Genomic DNA, 22,992 nt, shown 5'->3' with positions numbered 1-22,992 from the left:
CTCAAACATAGCAAGCATTCAGTGACTATTTGTTGAATAAATGAATGAATGAGGAATAAACAGTTTTAAGCCTCATTTTTCTCATTTATAAAAGCAGGGTAATAATAAAGGTTTCCTGTGGTGTTTTTGAAGATCTAAATGTGATTAAATGTTTAACACGTTTCTGGTACACATGTAACTGAAATTTTTATTTGTTGTCTCAGTTTTCTACAATGTTAGTGATTTTCCTTTTTGAAGAATCTAATTTGTGAAAATGGTTTTATTGCTTTCTTAGACTGTTCTCCTTTCCTTCTTTTTCTGAATATCTTATTTATGCCTTTTGAATTTATATATCATTATTTTCAAAATTTTAATTGCAATAGGGCCTCATTAGGAAATTATGATAAAAATATTCTGAGGAGTATAGTTTAAAAGGCTATAAGATACAGCTATTTACTCACTGTTGTCATGAGAATTAAAGATTGTAGTGACTGAGGATAGAGAATGTTTATATGAACAATATGCACATTTTTGATAGAATCATTTTCTATCAAATGATAGAAAAAAAAATATTCAAAAGTATGTAAAGAAAAGGATTCACTTATTCCAAAGCAGAAAGAAAAGTAGGTTTTACAAAATGTAAGGTTTGACATAGTTTGCTATATCTGATCTTGATACATTATTGGCTATCTTTCAATGTTCCTGGATAAAACAAAAACAAATATTATTTTTTCCCTAAAAACTGCCATTTAACTTGTCAAAATACATATATTTGTTGTTGCACCCAAGCTCTTGGGCAGTGCCCAAGGACAGCTGCATACTTCTACCCTTGTAATTCACTTCAGTAAAAATCAGATAGTGTAAAGGAAACTTAAGACGTAATCTCATACCTAGAGGATATTTGACTTTACATCGTTCTTATTTAAGTAAAAAAATAACCCTGAGAATTAGGCCACCCTAGAGAAAATTTATAACCTCAGACTGACCTTGACTTTGGAAAGTTAATTCCTTCAGTCTCAGTCTCCTCATTTATGAAGTGTCACCTACTTAGTTAATCATCTTATGTAGATTCTTGATCCATTCATTTACCACTTGCCATTCGTGCTTCCATGAGTAGAACACTCAGTTCTATAAACCACCAGCAAATCCTCACTAAAACTTCGAGGATTTCCTTGAGTGATTGATAAAGGTATGTAAACAGGGAAATAATATCTTATAAAAGCAGTTTTTCTATTATTGAAAATTTTAAGTGGTAGTTTAGAGAAATATACTATATTTCCCCTCTAAGGAATATTTGAAATGTATTAGATCTTCAGTATTTTCACATTGGTTTATATCATATTAGTCAGAATTATTCTCTCCTGTTAACCCCTATAGCATTTAAATGCATGCATCAGTCATATGGAACATTAGAGACACTGCTTCTGTTTATTTCTGATTATATTATATCAGTAAACCTTTGTTTATGAACAGGTTGTATGATAATGTGAAATATACATTCAAAAGTTGAAAAGAATTTTCGGTGGAGCTAATATTGACCCAGTTTATAAATCTTATCACAATCTTAAAGATAATCAGATACCTTAAAGTTTGGAATTAAATGTCATTTTCAAAACTGTTTCTTATGAATCTTACAGGAAATATTTGCCTAAGCATATTAATTATTCTATTTACTGTTTGTAAAATTGTATGGTAAAAAGCATAGGAAAATACTATGAGTGAATTTCCTCCAGTTGCAATGTTTGCAAAATATTTTTTAGCCAAGAGATTTTGGCACCCAGAGCATATTTTCCCATTTGCCATGAGGAATAAATTGCAGTAAAATTGGACTCATTAGGAAGGACTGCAGACTGCTAGACAAGAGGCTTTTGAGAACTACTACAGAGATGATGGGCAGAGTTTGAGTAAAATTTTGAAGAGAAAAAATGACTTGCACTTTGGAGGAGAGATGGATTTTTCACATTGAGTAAGCAAGTTAACTGAGATGCAGATGGATGAGCTCCCCTCTGGTGGGTTCCAGACTCAGAAAGGCACAGAGTTCCCCCAAATGACTTTCAAATGACTTTGTTGTTTGGGGGATGATGAGACGGTTGTATTCCCAGGTCACAGGAAATTTCCACTACCAGTTCTATTTCCTGGGAGGCGAGGTCTTTGATTTTATAGCAAAGAACGTAAATAAGTTTCTTCTATCACTGTGAAAGTGAAAGATTTAGCATTTCAGGAGATTCTTACAGATTTGTTAGACTCTGATATTTTGCCATGAGCATTTAGTTTCCCTTCATATCTCACAGAATGCTCTGTTTTCTTCTTTAACTAAAGAGGATTACCCTTACTTTTTTTCAAATCTTGATTCTGACTATATGTACATGAAAAGAGAAAGTAATTTGAGGGAAAACAGTTGCTTTTCTCAGTTAATAGACGGGGGTGCATGGTTGTGAACAGCCTCAAGCCCAGTTTCTGGCCTCTCTCTCATATGTTCTCAATTCCTGGTTGTCTGACTACACAGAATCCATTTTCCATGATAAGCTGGAGTCAGTCACACTTCTTCCCTTGCCGGAAGTCACAAATGAGTGTCGTAAAATACTAGAACCCACATTTTCATTGCTTTGCTTGTCTTGTATTTTGTCTTACTTCCTACAATCACCAAGCAGGCAACCCTCTACCATGTATCCTTTCTTTTTCTTGTTGTATTACATTAATGTGACTTTTGCATCTGGCTTGTATTTTCTGAGTATTTCATGGGATATTGAGGGTAAGAATTAATCACAACCATATAGCAGCAATCATAATGGAAAGGCTTTGTGTCTGCAACTGTTTATCTTTTTTTTTTGAATTCTGTTACTTATAAGATTCGAAGTAGTCCCTTCCAAAATCTAAGACTTCCTAACAGCCATCATAATCAAATCTTTCCAAAGCCTTAATGCACACAGGCAAGATATTCAAATTTAAAGATTCTAACAGATGTACTTATTTTCACATAATATAATATACTTTACAATTTAATTTTTAAGTCCTAAATTATTTTTCCAGTGTGCATGATAAACATACTCAAGGGAGAGATTAAAGAGATCATTTTCAAGTCCAATCCATTTTCTCTCTAATAATATTCATGTTCCTTCCAAAAAACAAAAAAAACCAACTCTTCCTTCTTACATTTAGAAACTGAGTATTTTTTTTACAGTCTAGAAGGCTTCCAGTTTCTTTTTGGGTACTTAAGAATATGTTTTAATTAGTTATTGTGGGTATATTCTTTCGATTAAAGGCATCTTAACAAGACAAAATTTGATAAACATATACATTAAGAAAGAAAATAAGGAAGTTATTCTCTAACAAAGTTATATAAGCTTTTGTTTTTTTCTGCATTGTCATTAACATAGCACAATACTTTTCCACTCCTGTTCATTCAGTCATAACACCTTATATCCATAGCCACAATGATTTGATCCAAGTGGTTATGTCATATCCTAAACCAAGAATATCGACGGCCTTCTTTTCTCAGCATTATTTCAACCTGGATTAGAAGAGGTGGTGTTACTCTTTTCTCTTTTCTGGTGAAAAAACTTCCAAGCTTATTATCCTGGACTTACAAATAGCTATAACTTCTGGCACAGAAATAGATTCCAGAAGAAAAAGAAGAAGGGTCCTCTTTTGAGTTGAATTCTAGGACATCCCTGCCCCTTGAAATTGCTTGAGATGAGAAGATTCATTTTCTGCCCAAGCAAATTTGAACATGTCTTTTATCTCTTTTTACTAAATGCTGGACATTGTGGATGTTAGCATTTGAATGTTTGCTTTTTCTCTTGTCTTTTAAACGCTATCACATTTATTTTAACAGTTAAATTACTTGTAGATCAGCTTGATCTTTTCTAAGATTTTTTTCAGGTTGTTCTTGTTTGGAGGGCCTAAAGTAACCTAGAACTGTTTTAACCCTACCACTAAAGCATACCTATTATGGTGCCTTTCATGAACACCACCATGTGTTTCTGAGGTCTCGCTAACCCTGTCTGTTCAGAATGAAACATATCCAGCAGTTTGAGACTCTTGGGAATTGTTCAGCTTACAACTCCTTAGGAATTGTTCTTTGACTACCCACACTTATAAAATTCTGTGCTTGCTTCAGCTGATGCTCCCGTAATTTGACACAGCCTGGACCACTTTGTTTTTCTGTTTGTTTTTGTTATGACCTCAGTTTGGCATTCTTCTTTTAGGTGTATAAAGTTTCATCCTGTACACATACCTGGCAGCATGTCATAGGCTTTTCTTTTTATTTTTCGGTGTATTTTTCCTATGAGTAAATTGTTTTCTTTCATGGGTCATGCTTTTGGTATAAGAACTCTTTTCCTAGCCCTAGATCCTGAGGATAGTGTTATTTTTTTTTCTAAAAGTTGTTAAGTTTTATGTTTTACATTTTATTGTGTGATCCATTTCAAGTTTCTTTTTGTATAATGTTTAAAACTTAGGTCATGTTTCATTTTTCCTCCAGTACAGTTTGTTGAAAAGGTTATCTTTTCTCCATTTAATTGCTTCTGCCTTTGTGAAAAATCAGCCTCACAGGCTAAAGTCTTTCTGCGAACAATAGGCAGGGGGAGGGAGTCTGTCTTTGGATGGCTCCATAGGGTCCTGCTAGGTTACAGCTTCTTTGGGATTATACAAGGAAAAAGAAATCTCAAGAAAGTCTCCATCAGGTCCTTTCTCAGCCCCAAAGTCCTTATCATTCTGCTTTTTTCTGTCCAGGGTTTTCAGCCTTCTTATTTTTGTTATATAATGTCCACGGGATTTACTTATACTTAGTTGGGGGAATAGGGAAAAGTATATCTACTTGATTGTCTCATAAACAGAAGTCTTTAGCTCTTGTTCTGCCACCTTGGGTGCAATCACATAACTTTACAGACTGAACTGAAACCGACTCCCCTTAAAATCAAGTTCCCTTACTGAGTCTATAATTATTATCTCTCTCCAAACTTTACTGTCTTTCTTGTCCCCTCTGACTTCAATTTTGTGCTAACTGAACACTAATTAACCAGAGTCAGTTGACTAAAATTGCTGTTGTTGATAACACTGCTGATGTACTATAATTGCTGTTATCAATATCATCATTGACTTACAAACTCAGGTTGTTTCTCCAGGGCAAGATGAGCTAACCGAGCCATGGACCACCTGGCCAGAGAATTGTAAACCAGAGACATCCTGACTCCCAAAACTAAGATTAAGACATTTCACAGAAATGTCACAAGATGGTGATTAACCCTAGCTTCTTTGTTCTTCCCCTTTCAGATACCTCTAACTCAAAGACCAAGTTGGAGTGGATCTGAGACTTGTTTCCCAGTCCTTTGCTGGATGCCCTGCAATGAATTCTTACTTTTGCAAACCCCCACTGTCAGAGTTTGGCTTTCTGCACTGCAGGCACATGAGCCTTTTGCTCGGTTATAGAACTGCCTAAGAATTTGTACCTTCTGTGTGTGTGTATGTCCAGCTATGAATTTTAGCATGAGCATTTTGCAAATAACAATTCTGTCTGGTTTATTATTGAGAACATCACAACAAATTTTCAGGTAAGTTTGCTTCTATATATACAATTCATGACATAAGTCATCTGTTTCATTCCACACCTATCACAATTGGCTAACAAAGTGCCTGGCTAACACTAGACATTTAGTAAGTATTTTCTGAATAAGTAGCGAGAGAATAATGCTTACAACAAAACAGTGACACCTAGCTACATGTTTGCCTTCTAAAGTCAGTTATTCATTGTATTAAGTAAATGATTGTTTCTTTTTGCATCTTTCCAGATCATCTGGCATTCAGATAATGTATGATTAATAGTTAAGAGTAAATAAATGTCTAATGAATATTTAGCATACATTTTATAGCTTGAGCTACCACATCAGCATCTTGGAAGTGCCAGTGTTTGTCCATCTTCCTACCTGTTTCCATGCATATCTATCTACCCAGTCTCCACATAAATGGCTAATTAGATCAATCTTAGAGCTTCACTGCTCTGCCTTAAAAACCTTTTTTTTTTTTTTTTTTTATGCTACCTCCATAATGGCAGCCAAGTTCACTATCTGGCCTTTAAGGGGCGCCAAATTCTAACCCCCATATACTTTTAACTCCTCTTATACTAATCTCTCATATAGGCTAATGCTAAGTAAATTGGTTTCCAAATCAAATCGTACATTTATTCCAAGTCCCAGGTCTCAACAACTTCTGGCAAAAAACATAGTCCAAATTTCTCTTTCTGTCACAATTAGTAGGAGGTCTTACCACTTCGATTTTTAAAAATTGACCATCTCCTTCCTTAACTTATTCCCCAGAAACGTAAGCATTCCCTAGGGAGCTGTTTCTCAAATACTTTGAGACAGTTATCTCAGCTTCTTCCGCTCGAGCCTGCTACCTTGCCAAAACATTCACACTCATGGTGCTGCTGCCATTCCCACGACCCCGTTTTGCTGAGCACAGCTTTTCTCTGCATCCGACTTCCAGTGTCAGCTCTTGCCTCATTAAGGTGTATGACATCGGTGAAGAAAGATGGTTCTCTCTCTTAGTTATCTCCAAGCAAGTCATCCTTCATTTTAAAAATGACTACAATCCACTGAAACCAAGTAGTACTTCTAACTCTATTCTACTAGAGTATCATGGATTGAGGGTAAAGTATGCATCACAGAAGGATGCTTTATGTAGTTCTCCAGCCAACCTGGACTAAGTTTTCTATGAGGTTAACCCTGTGCCTTGTTTTTGCTGCAGGCTCATCTCCACGAATGACTTTCTAATTTTCACACTTCAGATTAAGTCTAGTCTAACTTTTCTTGGACTCTGATAAAGGGATATTTGGAAGGAATAGGATTTTAACAATAAAAAAGAAATAAGCGTTTTAAAATTATTTATAAATATAGCTCTATGTTTTATGCTTAAGTACAGGATTAAGATTTGTGAAGTTAGCAAATTCAAGGAACTTATTCCATGTGCCTTTCAGTCCGACATTGAAAGAAACAGGCAAGGACTTCCCTGGTGGCATAGTGGTTAAGAATCCACCTGCCAGTGCAGGGGACACGGTTTCGGGCCCTGATCTGGCAAGATCCCACATGTCGCGGAACAACTAAGCCCATGCACCACAACTACTGAAGCCCGCATGCCTAAAGCCTGTGCTCTGCAACAGGAGAAGCCACTGAAATGAGAAACCCATGCACCGCAATGAAGAGTAGCCCCCTATCGCTCGTTGCAACTAGAGAAAGCCCACGTGCAACAATGAAACCCCAATGCCGCCAAAAATAAATACATAAATAAATTTATGAAAAAAAAGGAGAAAGAAACAGGCAAGAAAAGAGGAAAGAGCTGTAGATTTTGTTTTAGTTTTTTGTTTTGTGGGTTTTAAAAAATATTTCCTACAAAAGCAAGATTTAAGTGAGTGCACAGTTGGAGGTAACCAAGAAGAGCAGAGGGTCTGGCAAAGATTAAAATGGCAGTCACCCAATCCAACTGTATCAATTAAAAGAAATACTCCACAAGACCTCATGCATGGAAGAAAAAAACATATGAAAGTGAAGCAAATAATTACTTGAAGCAGAGTGAATTTGAATAGCTCTGTCTTGATGTAAGATCCAAATATGTGTCTGGGAGTTGTTTCAATAGGACACAGAAGGAGACCTTATGCAAAAGGGTACAGGTGGTCAACTAATGGTGTTTGCAGATCCTGTGTCCTCAGTGGACCATGCTCCTGCTTTCTGCCTATCACGTCTCCTACTGGCACAGTTATGTCCAGCACAGGTAATCTAAGGGTCTGTGAATTTTGTATCACATTCCCTTTTCTTCTAGTTAAAAAGACAGTGTGGTATGGGAGAGTAAGGGGGGACTAGAAGAGATAGGGGAAGGGAGCAATATATAATTATGGTGCTATCCTCATGTAGGTTCTCCTTCTCTAGTCCTCACATCTTGCTCTGGAATCAAACTTTTTAAGGAAGGCTGAGAATAAAATTGACCAGTTCCTTGAAGAATCACAACCCAATTCTAACCCTGATGGTGATTAAAAAAAAAAAAAATGTGTCTCCAAGAAAACTACCTAAAAATAGTCTGATATTGGTACATTTTCTAAAGTACAGCTTTCGGTTTCATCTTTAGTCAACTTGTTATACTTGCAGAGTTGGTATCTGCCTTTAATCACGGGTATGGATTTCTGGAAGGAGCAGCAGAGTTTGAGTGAGAAACTATGGTTGAAACCTGATGTTGTGTTTAACAATAATAAATTAATATAGACTTCCTCAACTTAGTCAATTTCAATTATTTGTTCTGCCAAAATTGAATTTGAAATGAATTGAAATGGATATATATGAAGTTGTTGATATGCTGAAGGGTAATGATTCAATTATTTCTTTTGGCAATCTCCCAGCACGTTAGTCTCAAACCAAAATACCAGCCTTTCTTTCAAGACTTTATAGATTAGCATTTTAAGTTTTTTTTTTCTTTTCTAAAAAATATGCATTCCATCTGGTATAGAGTTGTCAAATGAGGTATTTCATTCTACATTAAAGATATAGCAAGCTACATAATTATGACTACTATAATTTTTTGTCCTCACTTTGGAATGCAGTTAAGCCTTTTTGTGATCAGAAAAAGAAAATGTCATCATGAATCTTGACATTGTATCAATTGTATCAAATTGATAAGTTGTATATCATTTATTAGCCATAACTTTTGTTTTGAGATCAGTATATTCAGTTGTCACATTTTCAGATGGTCTTTTAGGCTCTGGTTGGATTTTAGGCCTTATAACTCATTTAAAAATTAGATTCTGAATCCATGCTTTGCATACACTTTCACTTACACAGAAAGCTCCTATAAACTAATTCATTATAAATGATTTTAGAGGCAAGGAACTCTTCCCATTCTCTTTTACCTATTCCTATGATTCACAATATGATTAATGGTTAAAGTTGCAAATTAAGTTCATCTGCAATGAGATGCAGGCTTTAATCACCTTTAAATTTCAGAAATATTTTTACACTTTTATTCTAGACTAAAATTTTAGACTGCTGAGTTGGCCTTGCAGACTAGAACATTTTCTAGTCATAAGTTTTCCTGAAATTATATGGAGTCATGTATGTGAGGTCAAAAGGACTAAAATGACTTAAGACTGTAAATATGACTACAAGGTAAAGAGATTGTTCAATGTAATTTGATGGTGGAAATAATTAGCTTTCTAACGTGTGAAGGGTGCAGAATTTAGCAAAGAATTAGGTGAATGAGAAGCACTAACATGAAGTTACCCATTGACTTATTGACTGTTGGTAAGGAACACATTACCTGTATTCACATGTCTGTACGTGCTAGAGAACTTCCACCCCGGACCACAGGAGAAAACAAAAAAGGACAAAAAATGTGTAGGAAGAACCTTCCCAGTTTTGCTCAGTCCCATACCCTCTCCTTTGTATGGGGAAAGTGATATCTGATTGAATTTGGGGAGAAAGCCTTGAGCATGTTTCTTCCAGATTCTATCTTTTCCAGTTGACCTGTCTCCATCAAGAATGTGTCTTTTTAGGAGTATGTCTCTGTCTCCCTAGAGAAACTTTCAGGCTGTCTTGTTTGCTAATAATTGGGTGGATAATTCTGTCTAATTCAGAAAAGTACCAGCAACAAATATCTTGTCGATATAGATCCAGAATATTTTTCCCAGTCAAGTTTATCTAAATAAATTATAAATTTTATCTCTATTTGCCTCTACTATTTCATTTCTCAAATAACCCCACAGTGGAGTAGGAATGGTCATATATTGCCTAGAGGAAATAGTTTTTAAAAAATATTGAGGTTTGTCAAAATGTTATCTTAGGGAATTTCTGTCCCTACCCAGCTTATATTTTGATTGTTTTGAAAGCAATGTAAAACATATAAAATAAATGTATAGGTATAGATTTTTGTAAAGAATTATGTAACATGTCAAATATCAACATTTTCCAGGCAGTTGTCACTTCTAGATACAACATAGTCCTTGCTCTGGGCATATACTCATTGTTATATGAATTCCTTGATTGGAGTTTTATGGAGACAATAAATTATACTCCTCTCCCCAAGTTCAAAACCTTTGAGAAATAAACAGGATTTGATGGAGATCAAAATGTCAGCTCTATTAATCATACATTCATCAGAGAATGTAGCTTTACTTCTGTAGACAAATGAGTTCACTAATACTTTACCACTGCACCACATGAAATTGTAGGTCATTGGATACAGAGAAAAAAAATTCCTCTGGAATTTCCACTGATTCTGAAATGGGAAGGTCTGAGCAGAACATGCTCAGGTATTTCTTCTTAATTAGGTTAAGTCATTTATCAGATAAGACAGTTTTCTTCTTTCCATAGTGAAGAAAGTGAGAGGGGTGTGATGAGAAGCCAGGAATGTTTTTGTAATAAATGTCCTTCATATTTCCAGGAGCCTAGGGAAATGGAAGTTATCCACACAGCTTGTAAATAATTTCCTGTTTTATTCTTGATGCCAGTGCTTTGAGACAGTTACTCAGTCACTTGCCCTAGTCCTGAATTCTTGACCAGACCTTGTCTTTTCTTCCTATCTTCTGATACCTCCATGTAGTCACCTGACTTACAGAGGACAAGCCTCCCTTGGTGACTCTGATCATCCTGGTCTGATCTTGATTTTACTTTATTTTATTAATTTCTTGACTATGTAGATGCATAGAGTCTTCTTTTTCACATTGGGTTGTGATTCCTAAAGGTAGCCTTTAGGTCTCTTGACTGTAAAACTTAATTTCATAATTTTTATTAAGTATTTTTCCTCAACTACTCCTTGAATTTTGGTCTGCCTCTTTGCATCCCAAGTCCTAGCATAGTATGTATTGTGTGTGTGTGTATTTTCCAATTCTGTACTTTGCTCAAATCCTTATTCTGCTTTTCTCAGAATACTCTATTTTCTTTATTCTACCTTTTCAAATTTTGCTACTTCTTCACAACCCAGGTGAGAAGGTATCAGGGTGGTAAAAGCTAGACATAAACTTTGAAATATTGGGATCCTATATTTGTATGCTACCTCCACAACCTTCAAAGATTTGTGATCTTAAACAAGTCACATATCTAAAACTTCAGTAACTTTATCAGAAGAAAGTGCTCAGAAAAATGTCATAACTATCAACTATTAAATAAATTGGTATAAAAATTTCTTAACAAATTGTCAGGTAAAATAAAATGACTAGGATGCCCTTATACATGTTACAGTTATATAATTTCCCATTAATTTATGTCATCTATATTTCTTCCATAAAAATAGACTTAGAAAGCCCAGTTTTTATGAATTAATAGTACATTCTACCTACACTATTTCGCTTTTGACCTGTACCATTTCATTCATTCATTTATTTAATAACTTTTTGGTTTGGTTACTTCTCATATTACTTAACATTTTATACATTCTTGCCTTATTTTCCTACATTCTCATTTCCTCCATTCTCTTGTGTAAAATCCTTATAGGTAGTTAACGATTGTGTACTTTATGTTCATAAATGTATTAAGCTTAGTGGATTTCACCTCATAGGAATTAATTTACATTATTGAGTGAATAAATGATGCTTAACAATAAATCAAGATGTGGAAAATGGAATGAATTAAAGTATTTTGCCAAATTTTTAGGATAATTTAGGCCAGCTACTTTTTTATCTATTTATTGGGCTGTGGCATTAACACTAAAAGCATGGTGATAGCAGAAAATGTTGTGATTACATAGTTTTCTCTATCTTTTGAGTATGAATTGCATTTCATATATGTAGAGAATAATTATGAGGAGGTGAATTAAGCAATTTAAAACCTAGAACTGTTTATGTAGTCCTTAAAGGATCTGAAGATAGTATCCGAAGACTGCTGAGAAGTGTAGAGGTAGGAGGAGACACACTAATCTCACAAGTAAGATTTCTAATCATGAAAATCCTGTTGGAACATCTGAAACATGATTAACCTATTTTGTATAGTTATAAGATTATATAAGTAAATATTTGTGAGATTTACAATTTTTATTTAAATATCATTTCCTCAGAAGGATTAAAATAGAAAAAGTATAAAATGGACAAGTAATACTTTAGTTATCTTTGTTTCACATCAATACAGTTTCATAAATGAACTACCATGGCACTCAACATCATTTTGGAACCCAGAAAGTTATTTTGGAAAATTTTCATCTCTCATAAAAGTAAAAACTATACGATGAGGAATGAGAAATTTGCATATGGGTAATTGCTAACATTTATTAAGTCTATGACTCAGACCCTCTTCTAAACACTTCTTAGACCTCGACTCATTAATCTTCACCATCCCTTGGTCTTGCTATTCTCATTGACAAATTAAAACAAAACAAAACAAAACAAAACAAAATGGCAGGGGACACCTATTATGTCCTTGGGATTAAAAAAAAAGAAATAGAAGACATGGTTTCTGGATTTAATCATCTCACAGTATAATCAAAGAAAAAATAAATAAACCTATGATTCCAACTCAGTGGAATAAATATTATGACTCACAATTATCCAAGGTACTCTATCAGCCCAGAAGACAAGGCAAAAGTTTCTGCCTGGATGTTCTGCTGAAAAGGCTCAAACCCAACATGATGGAAACCTGATAAGCTGTCCTGCTGCTGCCCTGAGTTCTAGCCATACCATATCACTCACATACCCTGACTGTCCACTCCCTTTCCTGCAACATTTATATCCATTTCTGATTTTATTGCTGAGCCATTTTCTTTCCACACACACACACACACACACACACACACACACACACAAACACAATATATATATATATATATATATATTCTTTTTCTTCTCCACTTTCATGTAATCAATTCTGACAGAAATTTCTGAATCACTTGAAGTCAGAACTTAGGAAATTTGGTCAGACTATAAATAAAAATGGATTAATCGTATATTAGTCTTGAAAGAATTTCATGAAAAATTCCAATTAAGTTGGAGTTTAGATCCCTGCCTCCAGAAAATCAAAGAATATAATATTTTATCATTGGCAGTTCTTAGCTCCTCTCTTCATTTGTTCCCTTGTGAGAGGGATAGAAGATGAGGGGCAGGCAATGGTTTTGTCAGCCTCTAAAATACAAGTGAGGTTATAGGTTCAGATGACTTCAGTTGTCTTTGTATGATTTCCCACATTTTTTGTCAAAAAATGTAGACAAAAGTAGGTTAAAAATTCAAGTTGACAGACGAGCAATTGAACATTAACATTTTTAAATGACCTAAATAAGATGCTTTTACACTTCTACTCATTTCCTTTCACATATTTTCTCCTACCCTTTATCAATTTAGTAGGGACAGAGTAACTGTGAACTTCAAGTCCACAAGCAATGCCAAACTGTCATTGGTGCTTCAAAACCAGCCTAAGACAGTAATTTGAAGAACTTCTCTCAAGGAGAACTGCTCTCCTTGCCCTAGGTAAGAGGCTTTAACCACCAGTTTGAGGAAAAAATCAACAGCTATGAGTTTCAAAATTAAGAGCTACTAGTTTTCCAAATACCATATATTAATGAATATATATATATGGAATCTAGAAAAATGGTACTGATGAACCTAGTGGCAGGGCAGGAATAGAGACACAGTTGTAGAGAACGGACTTTGGGCACAGCAGAGGAAAGGGAGGGTGGGATGAATTGAGAGTGTAGCACTGACATATATACACCACCATGTGTAAAATAGATAGCTAGTGGGAAGCTGCTGTATAGCACAGGGAGATCAGCTCGGTGCTTTGTGATAACCTAGAGGGGTGGAATAGGGAGGGTGGGTGGGAGGCTCAAGAGGGAGGGGATATAGGTATATATATATATAGCTGATTCACTTTGTTGTACAGCAGGAACTAGCATAACATTGTAAAGCAATTATAATCCAATAAAGATGTAATAAATAAATTTCCAGGCATAATAAAAAAAAATGGCTTTAGTTTTCAAAACTGTGTCAAATACCTTTAAAAACACTTCTCCTTTTATTTTAAATTTTGTTTTGTTAGTTTATGAGTGTTTCTCCTAAAGAGATGCCTGATGATTATAAAGATTTATGGGCATAAGTGTAAGATTTTGTGAAAGTGTCCCAGAATCTCTCCTAAATAAAATTGCTACCATTCTTGATTTCTAAGTGAGGTTAGCATTTGATGTATATGGGTCAACCCTTTAAAAGGAATTATTTCTTTTACTGTAAATATTCACGTAGAAATGCAAAAAACAATTGGGAAAATGAACTCATGCATAAATTAGTTCAGTAGATAAATTAAAAATTATTTTCACCCACAATGCACAATAAAATGAATACAAGGGAATTTTTTCACCTTGATGAACGAAAGCAATAGAATATGTAAAAATATTCTCCTGTAGTTAATAAATAATAGTTTCATGGACAGTCTGTTTTAAGCCAATTAGGGGAAAAAAGGATGAAATTAAACAGTCATTAATAGAGATGTACACAGAAAAAACACATGACTTTGAATGACCCTAAGTAAAAGTGTTGTGATTATATAAACCTAAATGGGTATTTTCATATATAAATAAAATTTCAGTCCATAGCTATTATTTTATTACACTTTTCTATGTGTTTTGAGCTGTCAGTGTTTCCTTTCAGCCTATCTTCTGTAGCTGGTCTTGGTTTTTTTTGCCTAGACTCCTTTCCTTCTATTGAGTAATCTGCTCCTTTACTTTTAGGGAGCTATTCCATCCCCATTACCCATTTTACTTACGGTCTTGAAAAATACTGTTATCTTCATGCATGACTCTGACCTATCTGGAAAGAATAAATCATCTAAGTGTAAGCATGCAAACCAAGCGAGCCCATCAGCATTCTTTCTTAGAATTTTTGACACAAAGAAAACTATTTTCCCAAAGGAGATTTTGGAAACTGGAAAATCCCAAGATTCTGACAACTATTGTTCTGGCACTTTGGAGAAAGCAGATTTGATATTGTAGTGGTCGGTGCAACAAGGTTCTCTTCATAAGGAGGAACTTGATCATAAGTTCTCCTGAGGTATAAATACATTGTAAGCCTTTGTGAATGTGTGTTTTGTCATGTCGAATGACCCCTATATCACAACGGGTAAAGATATGACCTACCAATTTGATGTTTCCTTTCGATGCTTTGTATACAGGGACCTGCTGTATAGGAGAAAGCCTATGAGTGATTTCTCAGATTTTCTGAGCTGACCAGGTCTCCTCAGGGTCAGTGACCTTACTGGACAGTCAGGGGTCCTTGGAGCTCTTCCAAGTCCTCTGGCCAGTATTTACTCAGAGAAATGAAGGGCTAAAGATGCTGTACAAAGCTTCATTTCTGCACCTTGTCTTTGAAGCCATACAAACCATTTGTTTACCTATTCTAATATTTCTGTGGAACTGATAAATTTGCATAAAAAGTAACAACTTTCCTTTGCAGAGAATAAAACTGATATCAAAGAGAGGCAAAGATGAGAGATGGAGAGACCTGACCAGGCTCACACCACTGTTTAGAGTGCCTGCAGTTGCTAAGTTTTTTGTCCCCATCTTTTCTACACTTGAGTGTACTTTCTACACTTTCCTTTCAGTGAAAAGCACTAGTATTTTTCCAGTTAATTTCTCTCTCTCTCTTTTTTTTCTGGCTTAGATTGAGCTGTGTATCTTTAAAAATCGAGTCCTGAGTGAAAGAGGAACTGTCAATAGAACTGGTACATTACAGGTGACAAAATGGGGACATGAGAGTAGGTGCTGAGGTATCAGACATTCAGGATTAGTGAAAGAGCTATTTGGACTATGCAAAAGCAATATCATCAAACTATAACATTCTGGTCCTTGAACCTCCAGGCATGTATTCACATATACACAAAAAGCCATTTAGGTGACTCTGCAAAAATATATCAGCTATGTGTTGGTTACTTCTTAATTAAAGTGCTGCTAAAGTAAAACATACTTGAGCCCAAGCCTGTCCATCCCAAGAAAAATCAGGGACTGCAATTCAACCTGATGAAACCCATAGTCAACTAAGAAATTGGTTAAAGAGATTACTTAGAAAAAGATACATATATGTGTCTTCAATATTTTGTTTTAAATTAAATGTAGAGTTTTGAGCAGAAGTCGATTGATAAGATTTCTGCATCAATTATTTTTTTACATCTACCAAATCCAATATGTATCATTTAAAATTTCTAGTCTCTTTAAAGTGGAATATAGATTTAAATATGCTATTAATCTGCATTCAGATGGCTTTTAGATATTTATAATGTTTACTTTACTATTTTAGTTAATTTATATACACAAAATTCAAGGGTATTTTTGTGTGTGTGTGACTAGTTTTATCAATCTTTCCCAAACATTTCATTTAGTTTTCACAGAGATAACAAACCTCATTTCTTTTTACACTCATGTATCTAATTTGGTGTACATATAGAAATTAATTATTTACGGTGGTAGCAAATGAACTGACAAAAACAAGCTGGGGAAGCAAAAGCAACAGGCTCTTAATCACATACCTCAGCTGCTGGGAGCAGAGGTGCTCAGATGTTCAGGAATGTGGCTCCCGGGGGAACTCAGCAAGCTGGGGGGCAGAGGTCATAAAGTTTTACAGGGAAAATAGAGTGAGGGATGTATTCTTTTGCTAAGGCTGCCTTAACAAAGTACCACAAACTGAGTGACTTAAACAACAGAGGTTTTTTATCTCACAGTCCTAGAGGATAAAAGTCTGAAATCAAGGTGTCAGTTCCTTCTGAGGATCTCTCCCATGCCTTTCCCCTAGCGGGGTAATGATGTGTCATCATTACAGCTTCTTTCACATGATTTCAGTAAGAGACGCCTTTTTTGCCTGTGGCTAGTGATAGGGCTCTGAGCCTGATCACAAGCTGATCTGGTGATCATTGGTAAGTATGTTGGTGACTGTATAATTAAGTTGCACAATGAGAGGTGGGGCATTTGGGGATCAGGACGAAAAAGAAAATCAGTGTGTATATTATTTAAACATGTGATATAGACTGGTTGCACCTGTCTCCTTATAATGCAGCAGAGCCAATCAGAGAACATCCCTGGGGAGTGTTTTTTGTTTGTTTTTTTCTTTATTTTATTACTAAAGACAATGAGAATGTTATTTTTTAAGGGGTCCTTAATAAAAGCCGTTACTAGTCATGTATAACTTCATCATGGGGGGAAGGCTGTTTGAGAGAATGAGGCAGACACACAGACGGAAGAGAAGAAAAGCATCTCTGCTTCCAGTTCCAGATTTTTTCAGAGCCAATCCTAAGGCATAGCTGTTTGATCGTTCCTTCAACATTGTGAGCAGTCCAGGAATCCTTTCAATACATTTCCCTTTTTGTTTACTGTGGTTCAAAAGTGTTCTTCTTTGTTTTTCCCAAAAGTATCTTGATGTTTATATTTTCTTTTTAAGGCAATGGAATTTGCACAGTATTTCAGTGTATTTTAAATGATATTATATAGCATATGTATATAAAATTATAGATTTTGTTAAAATATCTTTATATTATTTGTGCACTTAAATATATTTATTTTTAAAATAGTCTTATGTTTATTAGAAAAGTAATACAGCAAATTTTAACAAATCTAAAATATATATAATTTAGTAATAATTATATCTTTATATTTCACTCCTATCCAATTCAGAAGATATTAAATTTTTTAGGATGATTATATATTCCCAGGTGCTTTTTGTGCTCGTTGGCATAAGATATCTTTCTTAACTTGTATTCTCTCTCTCTCACTCTCTCTCTCTCTCTCTCACACACACACACACACACACACACACATATACACACACAATTTTTTTTCCATGCAAAAGATCACATTCTACATATTCTACATATTGTTCTGCACCCTGCTTTTATAAATAAACAATAGTTTTTTAAAAAATCTAAGTGAAAGCATGGAGGCTTATTTTACTTTTGCTAATCACTCTATTTTCTGTAAATACTCAGATATATTACATGTATTTATTTATGCATATTTGTGATATTTCCAGATTTGGGTTGATTTGATTTGGTTTTTGCTGTTACAAATGTTAAAGGACATCACTGCACATAAATCTTCATTGATGCTAGCACTAGTACAGGATAAATTTTCAGAAATAAAATTGTTATTCAAAAATGTGTTAATTTATAAGTTCAAACTACCATTTGAAAAGTCAAATTTACATTCCCATCAAAAGTGTATATGCTATCCCATTACTCTTATAAATCTCATGTGCAATTAAATATTTTCCTTTAAAAATCTAAAAGACAAAACTATTTTCTAATTAATATTTTGATGTATATTTCCTAATCTTTAATGAGATTTGAATAATTTTGTATTTGTATTAGCTGCTTTAATTTATCTTTTTCTGTCAATTATCTGTTAATGTTTTGGTCCATTTTCTATTAAGTTCTTAGAGACAGTGAATATAATTAACTCTTTAAGAAGTTTATGAAGAAGAAATTTAAAAAGTAGTTAAATAGCATGTGTGATTGAAAAGACTTACTTATTTAGTTGGCCATATTCTTGTTTTTAATGGAAATATTTGAAGGTATCCAAAGACCAAGGAATAGCTACAAATATAGTACAGAGTGTAACTACAAAGGAGTCAGAAATAAAAATTGGCAGTAAAAGTTTCTGGCGAAAATGAGAAAAAGTGAGATTCAAACATAAATTGAGATTATTATTTCTTAATCCTCTATCCCCAAGACAAAACTTCAGATAAAATTATCCAGAAATGTCCAGAATGTCACTTTCTTTGAAATGTAATATATGCGCTCCATATTGAAACCATTTTATATAAAATGTAATAAATCTTCACATTATGAAGACTCATTTAGACTTACCATAATTTGAAAGCATCTTAGTTTACCAACTTTTCTTGTATTCTGTATTCTCCATCTTTGCATTTTCATTTTGTGGTAAAAGCACATCCTTAATTCGATTTTCAGAAAAGGTGTTACCTAGATAATGTACTTTCTGAGGGCTTGTGTGCCTCAATATATTTTTATATATTGAAATCACAGTTGAATGATATTACATTGAATATGTAAATTTAGATAAAAATAAATTTTAAAACTTTTGCCATCTTGACCCACTATCTCACTATAGAGTTAAAAAGTATAGACAAAAAAAAACTGGACTATATTTTCTTTTACACATGAAGAAGCTGAGGTTCAAGTGCTTAAATTAATTATGCAAGGTAAAATAACTAGTAATTGGACCATTGACACTGGAACTCATATGTTCTGTATTCTTGTATTAGTTTCCTGGGTCTGCCATAACAAAGTGCTGCAGTCTGGGTGGCTTAACAACAAAGAATTTCTCACAGTTCTGAAGGCTAGAAGTCCTAGTTTAGGGCATTGGCAGGGTTTCTTCTAAGTATCTCTCCTTGGCTTGTAGATGGCTGTTTTCTCCTTGTGTCTACATGCTCTTTCCTCTGTAGGTTTCTTTTACCTTAATCTAGTAAGGACAAACTCGGTGTTGGATTAAGCTTTACCCTAATGACCTCCCTCCAACTGAATTACTTCTTTAAAGACTCTATATGCAAATATAGTCACATATTGGGATACTAAGGGTTGGGACTTCAAAATATGAATTTGAGGGAGGGACAAAATTCAGCTTAGAAGAGTCCTCAATTCCTACAGTATCTCTATTAAATATATGGACTTTTACAGTGTTTAAAACAACCTATGGCTCAACTCCAGAACCTAATTATATCACTAAGCATACCAAAATGAAGACATCAATCTCTAGGTATTTTAGAAATGATAAGGCAGGTACAGCTCCTTGAGAAATCTTACTTAAATAAGTGTTATCTCTGATAAGTTGACCTCTTCTGCTGCCCAAAGCAAGTCATGTCCAGCGTTTATATTTTGTTTTCAAATGAATCATTTATCTTACCTGGAGAGAGCTTACCTCTGACACAAAAGTTACCAACCTCAGCCTACCCTGTGAGTCATGCTGCTTAGAAAACTTAAACTAGTTATCAAACATATCAGAGTAAAGTTTATCTTTAAACATAACATAACTGGATAACATCCTCATACATTTTTTCTCATTTTATGCCACTGTTTTCTACAATAAAACACTGTTCCCCAATATCTTACCTTAATATATGGTTATATATATATATATATATATATATATATATATATATATATATACATTAGCTGCTTTTTTAACATAGCAGATGATGCACATTTATTTTGTTTCAAATTTATAGCAAGAGCAGCATGAACAAAACACATCTTCTAGAGTCTTGTTGGATGATAGATGGTTTCCAAAGTCTGGGAAGATTTCCAGGTGCATTTCAAGGAAGTTAGTTTCTCAGTGTTGCCGGTAAAGACTCTTTTCCCCTGAATAAATACCATTAACTACTGTCAATCTAATACTCAGTTTAAGAAAATAAACTAATCAGATAGAAAGTAACCATCACGGGCTTCCCTGGTGGTGCAGTGGTTGAGAGTCCACCTTCCGATGCAGGGAACGCGAGTTCGTGCCCCGGTCCGGGAGTATCCCACATGTCGCGGAGTGGCTGGGCCCCGTGAGCCATGGCCTCTGAACCTGTGCGTCCGGAGCCTGTGATCCGCAACGGGAGAGGCCACAACAGTGAGAGGCCCACGTACCGTCAGAAAAAAAAAAGAAAGAAAGAAAGAAAAGAAAGTAACCATCACAACAGAAATTTTAGTAACTTTAAGGCTAATAAATTCTTCTATCAAAACGACCCAGCAATCCCACTATTGGGCATATACCCTGAGAAAACCATAATTCAAAAAGAGTCATGTACCAAAATGTTCATTGCAGCTCTATTCACAATAGCCAGGACATGGAAGCAACCTAAGTGTCCATCAACAGATGAATGGGTAAAGAAGATGTGGCACATATATACAAAGGAATATTACTCAGCCATAAAAAGAAACGAAATTGAGTTATTTGTAGTGAGGTGGATGAACCTAGAGTCTGTCATACAGAGTGAAGTATGTCAGAAAGAGAAAAACAAATATTGTATGCTAACACATATATATGGAATCTAAGAAAAAAAAAAGATCATGAAGAACCTAGGGGCAAGACGGGAATAAAGACACAGACCTACTAGAGAATGGACTTGAGGATATGGGGAGGGGGAAGGGTAAGCTGTGACAAAGTGAGAGAGTGGCATGGACGTATATACACTACCAAACGTAAAATAGATAGCTAATGGGAAGCAGCCGCATAACACACGGAGATCAGCTCGGTGCTCTGTGACCACCTAGAGAGGTGGGATAGGGAGGGTGGGAGAGAGGGAGACACAAGAGGGAAGAGATATGGGAACATATGTTTATGTATAACTGATTCACTTTGTTATAAAGCAGAAACAAACACACCATTATAAAGCAATTATACTCCAATAAAGATGTTAAAAAAAAAAGTTTCTAATCGCATTCCATTTTCAGCTAAGGATCAACATTAATGGAAAACTACTTCAAACACAACTTTTTAATCAAACAGTGCCTGGAATAGTGAATAATTTCCAGAATTCTCTTGGGACAGCATTTTTTTTTTACAGATAAGAAAGCAGATGAGTTAATTGATCTGTCCAACTTGAACAGTATAATGTATGAATAGGTTTCAACTTTCCTAACCTGTTACTAATAGTCCTTGACATGATCTACCACACTTTTTAAATATATTTTTAAATTCATGTTAGTGAATATATATATATATATATAACTATGTATAATATATAACTATATATAAAAATTAAATATTATATATATATATATATATATATATATATATAATATGATATTTTAATCACCCAATCATGGTGGTATTGCCCCATTGAGTCCTAGAAGAAACTGCTGGAACCACTACTGGGGACACAGAATGCTGTTGCTATGGTAATGAATTATCAACCAAATTTTGCTTCTCTGTATCATTAAAATTAGATGAAATATCCCAGATGGCATCATTCAGGTAAGTGACTATGCTATAATGCTATACTACCTTGCTCATGCAAAACAGCAGTCTAGCATCTTTAGATTCCCTAAGAAGAAATGATGACCAATTCTCATGAAAACTCGAACAACGTTATGGTCCCTAAATATAGAAAGTTGGTATGGTATATACTCAAATTAAATTTACCTCAGAGGCCTACTTTGAGGATAGCCTTTGATTATCCCACATACATATACCTACTTCTCGTATTTCTGCTTCTCAAAGAAATGTCCTGTCTATCATAACCCAGCTATGTCTGTACATTACCAAAATCATATCACTTCTCTTGGAAGAGACAACCCGAAACTCACCAGTTATTGAATTTATTTCCAAATCTAAAATTTTGATTTATTAATCTGTTTCCTGAACTCATTAAATCCTGTCTATTTTCTGTCATCTCTGAGCTAATTTAAAAAGTTAAGTTTATATTCCATTTACATATATATGGAATGTGTAACTTCAGCTAGTGTGAGGGCTGTAAACAGTATGTGTGCCTTTACTCCTATATCACCCACCCCATGAACTTTTTGTGAGAAACATAGCTATTTGAATCTTGCTGCTTACTGTGGTAGCTTGGTTGCTTTGCCTGTGTCCTCACTTCCATTTCTGAGGATTCTAATCATATGTAGGTCCTACAAACACATGGATGCACGAACTCTGTTTTGCAGCAGCTACACTATTTCCCTTTGATAGGGAGAATTGTTCACTCAAATCTTCACCATAACCCATCTTTTTTTCCTTTTTTTTTTGTTTTTTGTTTGTTTGTTTGTTTAGGAGAACTAGGAGCTTAAGTTGGCCAGGTTGCAATGCTAACTCTCAATTCAATAAAATCACTATTATTTACCAAGTAAAACTTTTTTTTTTTTTTTTTTTTGCGGTACACGGGCCTCTCACTGCTGTGGCCTCTCCCATTGCGGAGCACAGGCTCCGGAAGCGCAGGCTCAGCGGCCATGGCTCACGGGCCCAGCCGCTCCATGGCATGTTGGATCTTCCTGGACCGGGGCACGAACCCATGTCCCCTGCATCAGCAGGCGGACTCTCAACCACTGCGCCACCAGGAAAGCCCCCAAGCAAAACTTTTTT

Source organism: Mesoplodon densirostris, chromosome 3, assembly GCF_025265405.1.
Source record: "Mesoplodon densirostris isolate mMesDen1 chromosome 3, mMesDen1 primary haplotype, whole genome shotgun sequence".
Taxonomy (NCBI): Eukaryota; Metazoa; Chordata; class Mammalia; order Artiodactyla; family Ziphiidae; genus Mesoplodon; species Mesoplodon densirostris.
Note: the sequence above shows the minus strand (reverse complement) of the source record.